Below are 14,542 nucleotides of genomic sequence, written 5' to 3'. Positions count from 1 at the left end.
AAAATGATTTGGAGGTACTGGGTCGAGCAGACGAACGATAAGGATATCCATGAGTACCTAATTAACGACGTCATAAATTAATCAGTTATTGACCTTAAATTAATTAAATTGCTTAAATTGCATATGTATATTCGATTTTATAGGTTAATTTGGAGGCTTTCGGGTTCGAATTTGGAAAAACGAACTTAGGATTCAGACTCACGACGTCAAATAACATAAAATATGATTTTTTGGTTAAAGTCAACGGTCAATGTTCAAAGTAAAAGTCAACAGACATGTAAACGATCAACGGGAAAGTCAACCTTAAACAGGAAGGTCCACAGTCAGAGTCAAATTCAATGGGTCAGACCGGTTTGGGTTGACTCGGTTCGATCTAAGTTGACTCAAACCGATTCTAGTTAACTCGAATCGATTCTGGAATGTTCACTAGACCACGAACAAGCCCCACACGTGCTTCCGGTGTGTGGTGGCACATAACGATGGTGACAAGGTGATTTTAAATAGTCTATTACTCGAGAGCATCACCACATTCAAACATAAGCATAACAACTAAAATAATACACCAAAACACAACGAAATAATTGAATAACGGCAACAAAAAGATTACCCATAACAGACGGACGAAACGACAATGGTGTATGATGACCTGGTTGGGTTTTGGTCGGAAATGGTCGGGGAACACAATGTTAGGGGCGGTGAGGCAAACCATCTTTGGGTTTGACCAGAATCGAGGAAGACAGTGGCAGCGACGCAAGGGTTTCCTCATCGTCGTTCGAACGTTAATTCACGATGAACGATGGCATTACTTGACAAGGGGATAGGGGTTTTGGTCGCGGGAGGCCGCCGATCATGTTGGTAGGGTTGGTGATGGCAACAAAGGCCGAATAGAGGTGATTTGACGGTGAGGGGCTGCGACGACACTACGTATTTTTGGGGGGGTTTGATTTGTGGATTTTTAGGGTTTTGGGTATATAACCCGGGCTAAAAAAATTAAATAATATATTTAATAATAAAAATCTTAAATAGTGCCCTAGTCTAAATGGCTAAGGAATGGGTGGCCATCCTAGGAACAAGGGTTTGAAACCCCCTAGACACCTAATCATTTTTTTTTTATTTTTTCCTCTACTGACCAAAAATGGGTAAATTCAGGGTTAAGTCCTAAACTTCCTACAGATTCTAAATTGGGTTGCAAGTTCTAAAAACTTGCAATTTGGTCCCTAAATTAATTTAATTAATTTATAAATTTTATTTTTTAAAAAATGGGGTGTGAAAATTCAGTCTCGATACCAAAATGGAAGAATGCTTTTTGGTCTCGATACCAAGGTCCTAGACTCGAGACCGACAATGGGTATCATTACTAATTCAAGCAGTATCGATACTGAAGGCTCAACGGCTATAACTTTGACCATTGGAAGGACCGATCTCGATATCAACTTGTCGGTATTGATACCAAATGTGCAGGTGAGCATTAAATGCTCAAAATTAATGAATCCAACGACTCCATTCAATCCCCAACGGATCTAAACAGCTAGATTGAGGTTAGAAGACATAAAAGGGACCAAGATTCAAATGGAAAACAATAAGAAAGCAAATTGTAAGATCATTTCAACATCAAAAGAGTTTATAGTACTAAATTGTCAAATTCTTGTAAATACACTTGTGAGCTTCTTGTTTATTCTTTCTCAAGTGTAATTTGGGTGTGTGCTTAATTAGTTACAAACTCATTTGCCTTTTTGAGGTTTTCTTTTGTTTGCTAAGTTTGTAATTTCTCTTTGGGAGAGTATGTAAGCAAGGTTTTGGGGTATAAACCTTGTGTGTCTTTGTAAGGTTACACATTGTCCTTAAAGGTTTGCAAATCTAGTGGATTTGAGAAATCCTTAGTTTGGATAGCTAAGGTAGTGGATGTAGACTTAGTTTAGAAGTCGAACCACTCTAAATCATCGTGCAAAGTTTTTAATTTTCTATTGCATCCACCACAATTCTTTCAAAGGCCAATTCATCCCCTCTTGGCACATTCGGTTGTTCGTAATAGCTCATTAGCAACACTGCAACTTCCAAGATTAAAGGGAAAAACACTATGATTTTGAAGATGACTTATGGCAAAGAATTTAAGCTCCAAAAATGTGTTGTACGTGCATAACATAAGAAAGAACATTGTCTTTAGGACCCTCCAAAGTGTACATGGCTTTAGGATGGTATTTGAATCTAGAAGTTAGTTTTGTCAAAAGGGGAAATTTGTGAGAAGATGATATGTATTAAATGATATGTGGAAACTTAATGATATATCTGTAAAAGCTAAAACTATGAATAAGAATGATATTTCTTCTTTTGTTTATATGCTTGATTCATTTAATTTATGGAACGACAAACTCGAATATGTTAATTATGATACTTTACGTAGATGTAGACACCTATTTTCGTCCAAACTTAGATTCGTTTTTATTTTACTTTGTTTTATTTTGAACTTATTTTAATTTTATCATTTGAACTTATTTTAATTTTATTATTTAGTCGAATGTGAATATATAAATAGTGTATAATATTAATAGTAACTTCTGATTATAGTTGTATATATATATATATATATATTAAGGAAATACTAATATTCTTATAACATATGCAAGTTCAAATTACTAGGCCTATATGTTTTTCAATCGGCATATACAAGTGGCTCGTATTTTATGAAGCTCGTTTCCCCAAAGTTTAGTTAGGGTTAGCCTAAACCCTAGGGTTAATGTTGCAGCCGCCAAGGAGATCAAGGGAGCAGCTACCACCGTTAGAGCTTCTGGAACCATCTTTGTCCTACGTGGAATCCAAGACAATCACCAGAACCCTCACGTCAGTGGCCACATCAGTCGATCTCTACTCTACCATCACGCCACTCGTACATGTCCCAAAGGCCACCCGTGGATCTTCACGTGGGGAGCTCTCACCACGTCAGCAAGACAAGGCTCTTCGCCACCTTGGATCGGGACCACTACTCCCCCTAGTCCCTCTGTCATTTTGCAAAATGACCCTGGCAAACACCGAGAGAAAAAATGCCGATGGTAGATGTCAGATGGACAGGATTTTCCAACGACCTCACGTGGGTGAAAAACATGAGAAAAAAAGGACAAAAGAAAACATACTAAAAAGGAAGAAACCCTGTAGGGAGGGAAAACGAGAGAAGATCCCTCACAAAAACACTATTGGATTTTTCCAAATGATAGTCCTATCCCTCTCGATTATTATAATAAAAATAGTGACTAAAATGTAGATGAAGTTAAGTAATGATTTTAATGACCATTAAGTATTTCGGTGAATCAAACAACATAAGTCACCTCTGTGAGAGTGAAGTGAAGTCGCTTCAAAGAGAATATTATAACATAATTTTCTAAGCTCTTACAGTACTATGATATGTCCACGTCTATATGGATATAATCATGAGAACCAAATTCTTATCAGTGAGATATTTGTATGAAATATGTCATCGCTTGCAGAAAGGACAGGACAATTCATGAACATTATGTCTGTTAGACAGCCAGTAAGGTAAACATATTTTCACAATGAAAGGTTCAAAGAGGACACCTACATATCTTATGTAAATATCAAATGTAGAATCTATCATCACATCGAGGCAATATCTTAAACCATTCACTTCATTCATGTAGGGGTTTGTTGGAAAAGTACGAATGAATTGATGTTATTTAGTCATGTCTATTGAACAATATTGTTCATGAAAATGTCAAGTCTTATCATAAAAAAATGTTACACCCTTCATAAAAAAAGTTAAGTCTTTTCATGAAAAATGTTAAACCATTTGATCAAGTTAAGTCGTTTCATTGAAAGGTCTTTACCTTTTAGTCCAATTCATCTCCCTATATAAAGGTTAAGTTGTGACATATTTTCACACAATTTTGAATTCCTTTAATTCATTTTCTTTCAAGTCATTTTCATTTCAAATTTTAATTTTATTCCAATTTCATTTTCGTTGATAGATAAAGACAAATATTATGTTCGATTGTTCACTACGATTGTATTTGTTGTCGTGAACGTATGTTTTTGTATCTTGGGAGACTAACGTTCATACAGATCTCAACAAAATTCTTCTTCTTTTTATTCAATTCTATTCGATTACGGGTTTTATTCTAATTTTACCTTTTAATTTATTTTCGGTATGTTTTATTACGTTACTACTACAATTTTGTTATTACTTTGGCATTATTATTATAGTTATCATTAGATTATCCTTACTACGAGAAATCATTGCATGGACTCGGCTGACTCATCCATGGTCACAGTAAATGACAGTCACAAGTTTTAAAATAACTTCCAAATAACCACCCACATTTTATATACATGTAGGAAAGAGGTGAAGATTTACCTTTCAAAAAATACTGAGGATAAATGTTATTGGTTGAGACCACGAATGATGTGGTAAGCCAGAACCATATAATAATTTCTCGCTTACTACAACCTTTGTCAATTTTATTATTACCATGAATAGCATATGAATATATGAAAAGACGAGCATTGTTGATGATTGGTGTTTGCTACTAGTAATGTCCTTCTGTTCAAATAATGTACAGTGAGGTCGTAACTGTGAACGCTGCTGTTTCTTTTCCATTCATTTCTCTAGAAAACAACATTAAGTCAGGTCGCTTGGGTTGTCTTCTTTTTGCGGGAGAAATGGTTTAAATTTGCTGGTCATGGGTGGACTTATTCCCCTCTGCTTACCTCATTTTATTTTATCTTTTAGGGGATATATAGATTCCCTTCCAATGTATCCCGTTAACGAACATTTACGTATCTCTCTTATTGTATTTCATATATCTTATACACGTATAAACACATTAATATTATCATTCCTTTGTAATATAGAGAATTTTATCAAATCAATTACTTTATTCAACAAACAATTCTTCTAATTGTGTGCTCATCCATCTAAAGACTGAAAGACTCGCATATATTAGTGTGTATTTGTTGATACTAGGGGGCGTAAACAAAGTAGAGTTGGGTTTAAGTATTGTTGAGCTCAACTCGAAAATTTTAAAATTAAGTTTGATTCGAAAATCTACGAGCTTAAAATTGTTAAGCTCGACTTGAATTCAGAATAAAAAATTGAAGTCGACTCGACTCAAAAGCTCGCATACTTAAAATTTTCAAACTCCACTTCGAAATAAAAAATTAAAACTCGACTCGAACCTTAAGTAGATGTAAATATTATATTGTATTTTTAAATGTTAATAATTTAATTTAAAAATTAAAAAATATAATATTTTCTTATATTATCTTTTTCGAAGAGCTCGCGAGTTGATCGAATTTCGACTAAGTTGGAATAACTTACTATCTTTCTCGACTCATTTAAAATCATAGTCGATACCATACCGAGCTTTCCCCAAAACTTTCGTCTTCCGCGGTCTCTCCAACCTCAAATGATCTCTCTCTCAACATCTCCGTACCAACGTGTAATTAACATCCAAATTGAAAATGAAAATGAAAATGAAAATGAAATAAAATATTATATATAATTAATGATATTCTATCATAATCCAGAAAGCAAAGAATTGAAATTCAAAGGGAAGGACAAGGCAGCAATCATAGTCTTGTCAATATGATCTATTTTGATGGACAAAATTTCGAAAATCATATGCTGTTATTACCGTATTACTTGGAAATTATGTTAAAAAATGCGTTTTTATCCAGAAAAAATCTAAATAATTAATAATTACATGTCAGATATTTTTTCAGCAAATATTATCGATTTAACACACATTCTGAGTGATAATAAAGTACATTTCAGGATATACGCCTTGCAGATGTAGACGGAAGACACGAATTGTGAAACACGTCTTCCTAGGGTTATGTTCGAGTTGGTGCCAAGATGGAAAAGCATGGATTAGCGGGGGACGTTAGTGAGGCGTGGATCATGAAGCTCGCCTTTGATTCTTCCCCTCAATTGTTCGTTCTATTATTACCACAACTACCTTAAATCTCGGATGACCCATCCCCCTCCCTTATAAATATCCCAAATCCAAATATCAAACCATATCAAAATTATATTCACATTCTTCATTTTATAAATTCCTTCAATCAAATAGATTTTGTTACAGTTTTTAAAAGGTAAAATTATTTTTTATTATATTATATTTATTTCATATTTAATTTATTTTCCAAATTTTATTGTACTAATGATTTTTTATTACTTTTTGTGATTGTAAAATAGAAGACGAGATCATATCTCGAGACATTTTTCGATACGATAACAATATTAAATTAGGTTATTTAAATTATTGTTAATATTTTTAAACTTTTTTAGTATTAGTTTATATTTTAATTCGCATACTATTTATTTAATTAAGAGAATGATCGTATATTAGAAACAATCATTCGTTTTTGCATATATAAGACTTTCAATTATTCAAACTCTCAAAATGAGGCGTATTTAAGATATTGTTTACTATGATGGAGAATTCGGGAAGATGAAACCGGTGTTATCTTCCCATCAAATTATTATGTCACCTTATCCTTCAAGAGAACACCACTCTTGAGGAGCTGATCATTAAACTTTCAAGGAAAGTTCATGTTAGAAGAACTAAAAGACTATCATTACTTTAGTACAGATTCCCAACTGCACTATTTTCGTTAACTTGTACAACGTTCGAACTCTCCAACGATGATAATGTTGTTATGATGGTTGATACTCAGAATCAAAATTCAGATACTGTTACACAAATGTATGCCATATTTGTTGATGTATATGCGATTCGTGGTATGTCATTATGCTCCCGCTATCGGATGACTCAACAAGCTGATCAAGTTGACATCCCAACTCAAGTAATGTGTAATGATTTTAACTCGTTAATGGGAAATCCACATCTTGGTATCATCCCATCAAGTTCAATAGGGAGACATTCATCAGCAACTTGTTACGATCTCTACCGAGGTGGCTCCACGAACAATTCGTATGACAACATCGCTTCCAGTTCAAGGGGAAGACATTCATCTACCAACTTCTTTGACCTTAATATGGAGATGCCCTTTGACAAAGCAATCTGTTAAGTACCCATTTGACATGATACCTTCAAGTTCCAAGGGAGGCATTCAACTACGAGTTGTTTCGACCTCAATGTGGAGATGCCTACGATACACTACTCAGTTCAAAACCCTTATGACACGATGCCTTCAAGTTCAAGGGGAACATATTCAAATACCATCTTGTTTGACCTAAATATCAGCGTCACAGAGGAACTCTCATCTCCACCAGAAGAACCTCTTCGCGAGCCAGATGCAGATGGTGCTGAGACTAGACTATTCGTTGAGCTAGAATCACCGCAGTTCAACATAGACTCCGATGATGATGATGTAGATGAAGTTCCCATGAATACGGTACACACTGAATCTCCGGTACACATGTATGAAGCTGACTATGATGCAATATACGGGCTAGAATTTACGGACATGCCTAATGTTGGTGACTACAGATTTAATTCATCAGTCAATGATAATGAGTTATATATCAAAATAGAGTTTTCATCTAAAGAAGAAGCGAATATTGCAATTAAGAATTACAACATTCGTAATTTTGTTCACTCCAGAGTCGACCGATCCACCACCGAAAAGTATGTCTGCCACTGTGTCCAATGTGATAACAAATGCAACTGGATGGTTCATGCATCGAAGAAGAAGAAGAAAAATAACATACGAGAACTAACAATATATAACGGTCCTCATACATGTTGTGCTAGAGGGATAAACCAAGACTATCCCAACTTGGACTCTGACATTATCTGCCAAGCCATCATGCCCATGGTCAAAGCAAGCTCCCATATAGCTATTGCGGTGCTGATTTTAGCTATACAATCTCAATATTGATACACCGTCTCCTAGAGGAAAGCATGGAAGGTAAACCAAGTGCCATTAAAAACTTCACGGCGAGTGAGATTTATCTTATAATGAACTACCAAGTTGGTTTAGGGTAGTACCTAGACTGAATCCTGGGACAATAGTCAACTTTGAAACTTACCATGCATACCACAATGATTGAGTTCTTCACAATCGATACCAATTCTATCGGCTTTTTTAGACTTACTCATAGTACATTAATGTTGTGAAATACTGTAAGCTCATGATTCATAACATCCCCATCTATCGAAAGCCCCAAATGTATGGAAACATCCTCCAGCGTAATATTACACTTCCCACACGGAAGATGGAATGTGTGTTTCCATGGTCTCCACCTCTCAATCAGTGCGAAAATAAGATTGGATTCAAGGTTACAGTGCCCTTCATATTTCGCCATGTAACCGAATCCAACCTCATCTAAATACGGCCAGACACGACTCAGTATCTCTAACTTAGCATTAAGAATAAATGGATCTAATATATGACCATTCTCATAATTAAATAAATACAAAAAAATTCACAATAATTAAAATAACATAATTTAAAATTGTTACCGTATCGGCAAAATGACTCGAGATATGATTTCCATCTAAACACAATAACCCACCGTCTATTTTATAACTGCAAAAAGTATTAAGAAAATTAGTAAATTAAATAATAATTAAATAATAAACTTTTAAATGATTATAATATAATAAAAAATTTATAGCTTTTAAAAATGATAACAAAACTTACTTAAAGCTTGCTACAAGAATTGATAAGGAAGAGAAAAAAATTGGCGTGCTTTGAGTGTTGTATGAGAGTGTATTTATAGGGGGAGGGGGTGGGGGGTCGGGGGTGGGCGATTGGACGAAATTAAAGGGGTAGGTGGTAAATTAATAGATGATCCGTAGTTTCTGCCACATGTCAAATTCTCCGTTAAGGCGCGGATTACAATCCTTATTTTTCCATAGTGATGCCAGTTCAGACAGAACTCTAGGAAGGCACGCTTCATGATCCGCGCCTTCCGTCCACGTCTACAAGATGCGTATCCTGAAACGCGCTTTATTATCACTCTACTAGAAAGGATGCTAGATCAATAATATTTGAAGAAAAAATGATGGATACATAATTATTAATTGTTTGGTGATTTTGGAGTAAAAACGCCTAAATAAGAGTAAATAAACAGTAGGGGTACATAAGAGGAGGGGATGGCCAACAAAATCCACCGTCAGTGATGAAACTGGCGCATTGGATTCCCAAAACTTGTCGTCTACAGAGGCCACCACTGAACGGCAGCTCCACGTGCCTTCCACCATTCGCCCAATTTCACGCGCCCCACCCTTTCCACTATACCTCCTCCAAATCACAATATTAACAAAAACATTCAAAATGATTGAAAGTAATTTATTACGTCATTTGCCCTTTTCTTTATTTGTCTCTTTGCAACTCAACTTATCATCCATTGGGATGAAAAGGAAAATCAGATTCAATTGGTTTCAACCCGGTTTTTCTAATCGTGTTGAATTAGATTAGATAATTTTTTTAAAAAAATAGGTTAAATCAGAATTGAGTTTAAGAAGAATTTTTTGTCTTAAATGGAATAATTAAATTTTTTTTTTGGTTGCTTCTAAAACTTTATATTGAATAATCTGAATTGACCCGTGTCATACATCTGATTTTGGTGAGTAAATATCTCAACAGGAATTTTCTGACTACACAAGGACTCAAACCCGAGATCTTAAAGTGATATCAAGTTGCTTTACACTTGAATCAATTCGTGTTGGTGGTTATAAAATATATATATTCTTTACATACTAATATATTATTAATTAAACTTTGATAAAAAAATATATAAAAAATTAACACATAAGATATTATAATATATCACTACATTAAAATTTATTTAAATATTATATTATAAAATTGAAGAAATTAGTATTCTATTAAACCTTTTTTTTTAAATTTTATCACAAATTGTACGACAAATTAAAAGTCAAGATTCCAATTAAATTTTTGAATTGGGTTTATATTAGATAAAATTTTATTATTATAATGTTAGATAAAAATTATAGACCAAAAGCACAATTAATCTAACATATTATCATCCCTAGTAATCATCCATGTAAAACTGAAGTTTATGCTTCGAATTATGCCCTTTCCTTTTCTTGTGTTTTATCTTTTTTAAAATCATAATATTTTGAATCATATTATTATTTATTACTTTTTTTCATTCATTTTTATCAAGTTAAAATTTAAGAATCATTTATAGCTATTCATATATAATTTTCATAATATAATAACGGTTAATGTATTAAGTTAAATCTTAATCCCATATTTTCGTCTCATTCAATATTAATGCTATAATCCTTTGAATTGAACCCCAGAACCAAACTTAAGAATCCAGCCCATGTTATTCTTTTTTACAACAACAAAGAACTTCACTCGAGTGTCCATCAACTCGAAGGCCTGTCGAATCAAAATCTAATCAGAAAGCCTTGTTTAGCTCCATTCAAGAAACATATATGGGTTTTGTAAAATTGGGCTACGCAGATAAATTTCCCAAGAAAATGAGAGGGATGGAAAAGTGGGTTATCTTAGCTTTTATCCAAATGAAGCGAGTTTTAACTTCAACAGATAACAGAGGGGGAGAATGGTGGGAGAAAAGAGAAAACATGGTGGGGGCTTCTTCTTTGCAACCAAGATTCTTGTCTTCTTTTGTTGGTGATCGTTTAGTTCAATAAACTCAACCTCTTTCTCAGCTGTTTCATTTCAACCCAGGTTCTTTTCTTATTTACATTTAAGTTCTGCTGTTTCAAACTTTCCATCGCTGGCTATTATTTGATTTTCTTATTTTCGTCGAGAATAAGATGATATAGTAAAAACCCAGATGGAAATTGATGGTGTTTAGATGAGACGTTGACTGCTTTGAGTTTGGAATCTGATTTTATGTATATATTTGTGCAAGTAAACAGAGATTTGTATTATAGAAATTTCATGAGCATGTTGGTTGGATGCTAAACTGGTCTGAATATTTATTTAGTAGCACTGCTCAATTTGTTTTGCAATTATTATTCAATCTAACAGTGGAAGATAGTTTTGGGTCCAAATTGGATCTGTAAAATTAAGAAATTTTTAACTATTTAGTATAGTTGCAGACTTGCAGTATTGTCTTTCATATTTCACAATTCTGTGGGAGCTCTGACTTTGAATGTTGCAAAGCTATACCACTCTGCCAAAGAGCATGCTTTTGCTGGAATATAGCTAATTATACTCTTCTTAAATATTGTTTAAGTATGGACATATGATCTAGATTTTGCATTTTAGGTCAAAACTTTATATTATGAGATATGAACTATGTTGTCATAAGGAGATTGAGCTAAAGAGTGAAGATGGTTCACCATTAACCTTTTTTTTTCACCTCCTTTTATTTGTGTTATCAGGTCGGAAGCATGTGTCTATGCAATTATCCATATCACTTTCTGGCTTAACCAATCTCTTATTTAATTGAAGGTATGCTAGAGAACTTTCAGATTGCTCATGTTTGCTATTTGTTTCACAGTTTCAAGAAACAGCACCTCGTTTTTTCCCTTTGGATTTTACATTTTAACGAATATCGTTTGACATGATAATATAATGCGTTATATATAGTTTTGTTGTATGTTTCTGTTGCTTACAAATCTTAAGCAGAGGAAATTGAGAATATATTTTCCTTTTGATAATTTATTCTCACACTTCATGTATTAAAAGGTTTTATTGGGAAAAGAAATTCTCAGATTTTATTTATAGGTGGTGATATTTGGGAAAGATATTCTCATATTTTTTCTATTAAAAGGTGATTTCCTGGAAGATATTCTCATAATTCATATACCAACACGTGATAATGTAAAAGAATGCTTCCTTGGTAATCTTTATGGTTTGTTAATAGTAAATGCAAAAGAATGCGTACTTAATAGCTGTTAAGAAACGTGCATAAACAGGAACATAAAAATGCAGAAATCATATTTTTGACAGTTTAATGGTCTTAATCAGGAGCAATTTGGATGACGTTCCAAACAGCAAGCGCAAACGTCTGAGACCTGGGAAGTTATCTCCTCGTCAACCTGTTCCAGATCATAAAAAAAGGCCACCTTATGTTAAATCTCGGATGGCGCCTGGGATTGCTAGAGGTGCAGAAGTGCATGATCTAAAGGGCATAGAACACATGAGAGCTTCTGGAAGGCTTGCAGCTCAGGTTCTCAATTATGCTGGGACCTTAGTGAAGGTGATACAGAATACATGTCCTCCTAATCTATATCATTCAGTTTTTTATTTTTTTATGTTTTCTTTTCATTGTAGAATCCTATACATTTTAGGCTACATTCTTGGTTTGAAGCTGTCTTGTAATCTATTGTTTGTTTCCATTGTTAGTTTACATAAATAGGCAGTCTGAGGGCTGCCTTTGTGCATGAATATTATAGGATATTGGTGGTTTTACTGAAAGTTTTTTATGTTCTATTGGCAGCAGGCATAACAACTGATGAAATTGACGAAGCAGTTCACTAAATGATTATTAATAATGGAGCATATCTGTAGACACTAATTTTCTTAAAAGATAGAGCTAGCAAGAGTTCCTCTCCTAAGAGGACTCTTCTACTACCATATCTTTTAAAGCAACAACCACACCAACAAACGTGCAACAACCGAGCAAGGAGTCTAGTTGCATTATGATTCTATTGTTAGTTAATTTTTTTTCACTATAAATACATGTAATACTCTCAATTTGTAACACACGATATACGAAATAAACAACATAAATTACTAGCAAATCGGAGCAAAAAACGTGATTCTCAAAGAGGAAAATAAGTAGAAAAGGTAAAAGCTTGTACCTTTATCGCTTTAAGTCTTTGCATGTATGTTTCTCCATTATTTTTGCTCGAGTCAAACCCAAATAAAATAATTTTTGGCCGATGAACGGGAAGGTTTTTTTAAAGATCTATCTTGTAGTTTTAGTAATCTCGAGGCCCGATCTTAGAAAATTATTTGGAATTTCGAAAAATAGAGAAGAAAATCTTAAAGTTAAAATATTCATTTTGCCCCCTAATGCGCAATATCAATGTTAATTGTCTTTCAAATTTTGCTCCAATTTTAGCTTTTCTTTTATAATAGTCCTTTGCATATTTTTATTATTTTATTATATATATATATATATATATAATTATCTTCAATTGTTACCTGCATATTTTTATTATTTTATTATATATATATATATATATATATTAATTATTTCAATTGGCTATTTTTTATATTTTTATTTTCTATATTCTATCGTTATATATATACTTTTAATTCTTTTTCATATATCATTATATTTATATATTTATTGCTATAATTATATGTTATATATTTATTATTTTATATTTCATTTTATCTTTTATTTTTTATCTTATCTTATCTTATATTTTTATTTTTGTATTGTTATTATCTTCTTTATTTTATGTATTTTATTTAGAGAAAATCGCCTCAGTGACCAAAAATGCCTTATAATATACGATTTTAACCAACTTTTTTTGATTTGCCAAAATGACCAACAAAATCGCAACGCGATATCAAAATCGCAACGCGATTTAGAAAAGCGCAACGTTGAAAAGAAGATCGCAACACGATCTTCCAAGAATCGCAATGCGATTCATAATTCCTTGGTAATCTTTATGGTTTGTTAATAGTAAATGCAAAAGAATGCGTACTTAATAGCTGTTAAGAAACGTGCATAAACAGGAACATAAAAATGCAGAAATCATATTTTTGACAGTTTAATGGTCTTAATCAGGAGCAACTTGGATGACGTTCCAAACAGCAAGCGCAAACGTCTGAGACCTGGGAAGTTATCTCCTCGTCAACCTGTTCCAGATCATAAAAAAAGGCCACCTTATGTTAAATCTCGGATGGCGCCTGGGATTGCTAGAGGTGCAGAAGTGCATGATCTAAAGGGCATAGAACACATGAGAGCTTCTGGAAGGCTTGCAGCTCAGGTTCTCAATTATGCTGGGACCTTAGTGAAGGTGATACAGAATACATGTCCTCCTAATCTATATCATTCAGTTTTTTATTTTTTTTTATGTTTTCTTTTCATTGTAGAATCCTATACATTTTAGGCTACATTCTTGGTTTGAAGCTGTCTTGTAATCTATTGTTTGTTTCCATTGTTAGTTTACATAAATAGGCAGTCTGAGGGCTGCCTTTGTGCATGAATATTATAGGATATTGGTGGTTTTACTGAAAGTTTTTTATGTTCTATTGGCAGCCAGGCATAACAACTGATGAAATTGACGAAGCAGTTCACTAAATGATTATTAATAATGGAGCATATCTGTAGACACTAATTTTCTTAAAAGATAGAGCTAGCAAGAGTTCCTCTCCTAAGAGGACTCTTCTACTACCATATCTTTTAAAGCAACAACCACACCAACAAACGTGCAACAACCGAGCAAGGAGTCTAGTTGCATTATGATTCCTATTGTTAGTTAATTTTTTTCACTATAAAACATGTAATACTCTCAATTTGTAACACACGATACGAAATAAACAACATAAATTACTACAAATCGGAGCAAAAAACGTGATTCTCAAAGAGGAAAATAAGTAGAAAAGGTAAAAGCTTGTACCTTTATCGCTTTAAGTCTTTGCATGTATGTTTCTC

At 33.5% G+C, this 14,542-nt stretch overlaps 1 long non-coding RNA gene across 1 annotated transcript; it reads left to right on the top strand.

Moving 5' to 3' along the window:
• Positions 1–10,436: 10,436 nt before the first annotated feature.
• On the top strand, positions 10,437–14,255 carry LOC120139341. The gene is made up of 4 exons (XR_005517626.1): positions 10,437–10,644; positions 11,307–11,376; positions 13,673–13,904; positions 14,147–14,255. It is a non-coding gene; the product is annotated as an uncharacterized LOC120139341 (long non-coding RNA).
• The last annotated feature ends 287 nt before the right edge of the window (positions 14,256–14,542 follow it).

The sequence above is a fragment of the Hibiscus syriacus genome, unplaced genomic scaffold (assembly GCF_006381635.1).
Source record: "Hibiscus syriacus cultivar Baekdansim isolate YM2019G1 unplaced genomic scaffold, ASM638163v2 tig00110744_pilon, whole genome shotgun sequence".
Lineage (NCBI taxonomy): Eukaryota > Viridiplantae > Streptophyta > Magnoliopsida > Malvales > Malvaceae > Hibiscus > Hibiscus syriacus.
The sequence above is the reverse complement of the archived record's forward strand: the minus strand, read 5'-3'. Positions and strand labels throughout refer to the sequence as shown.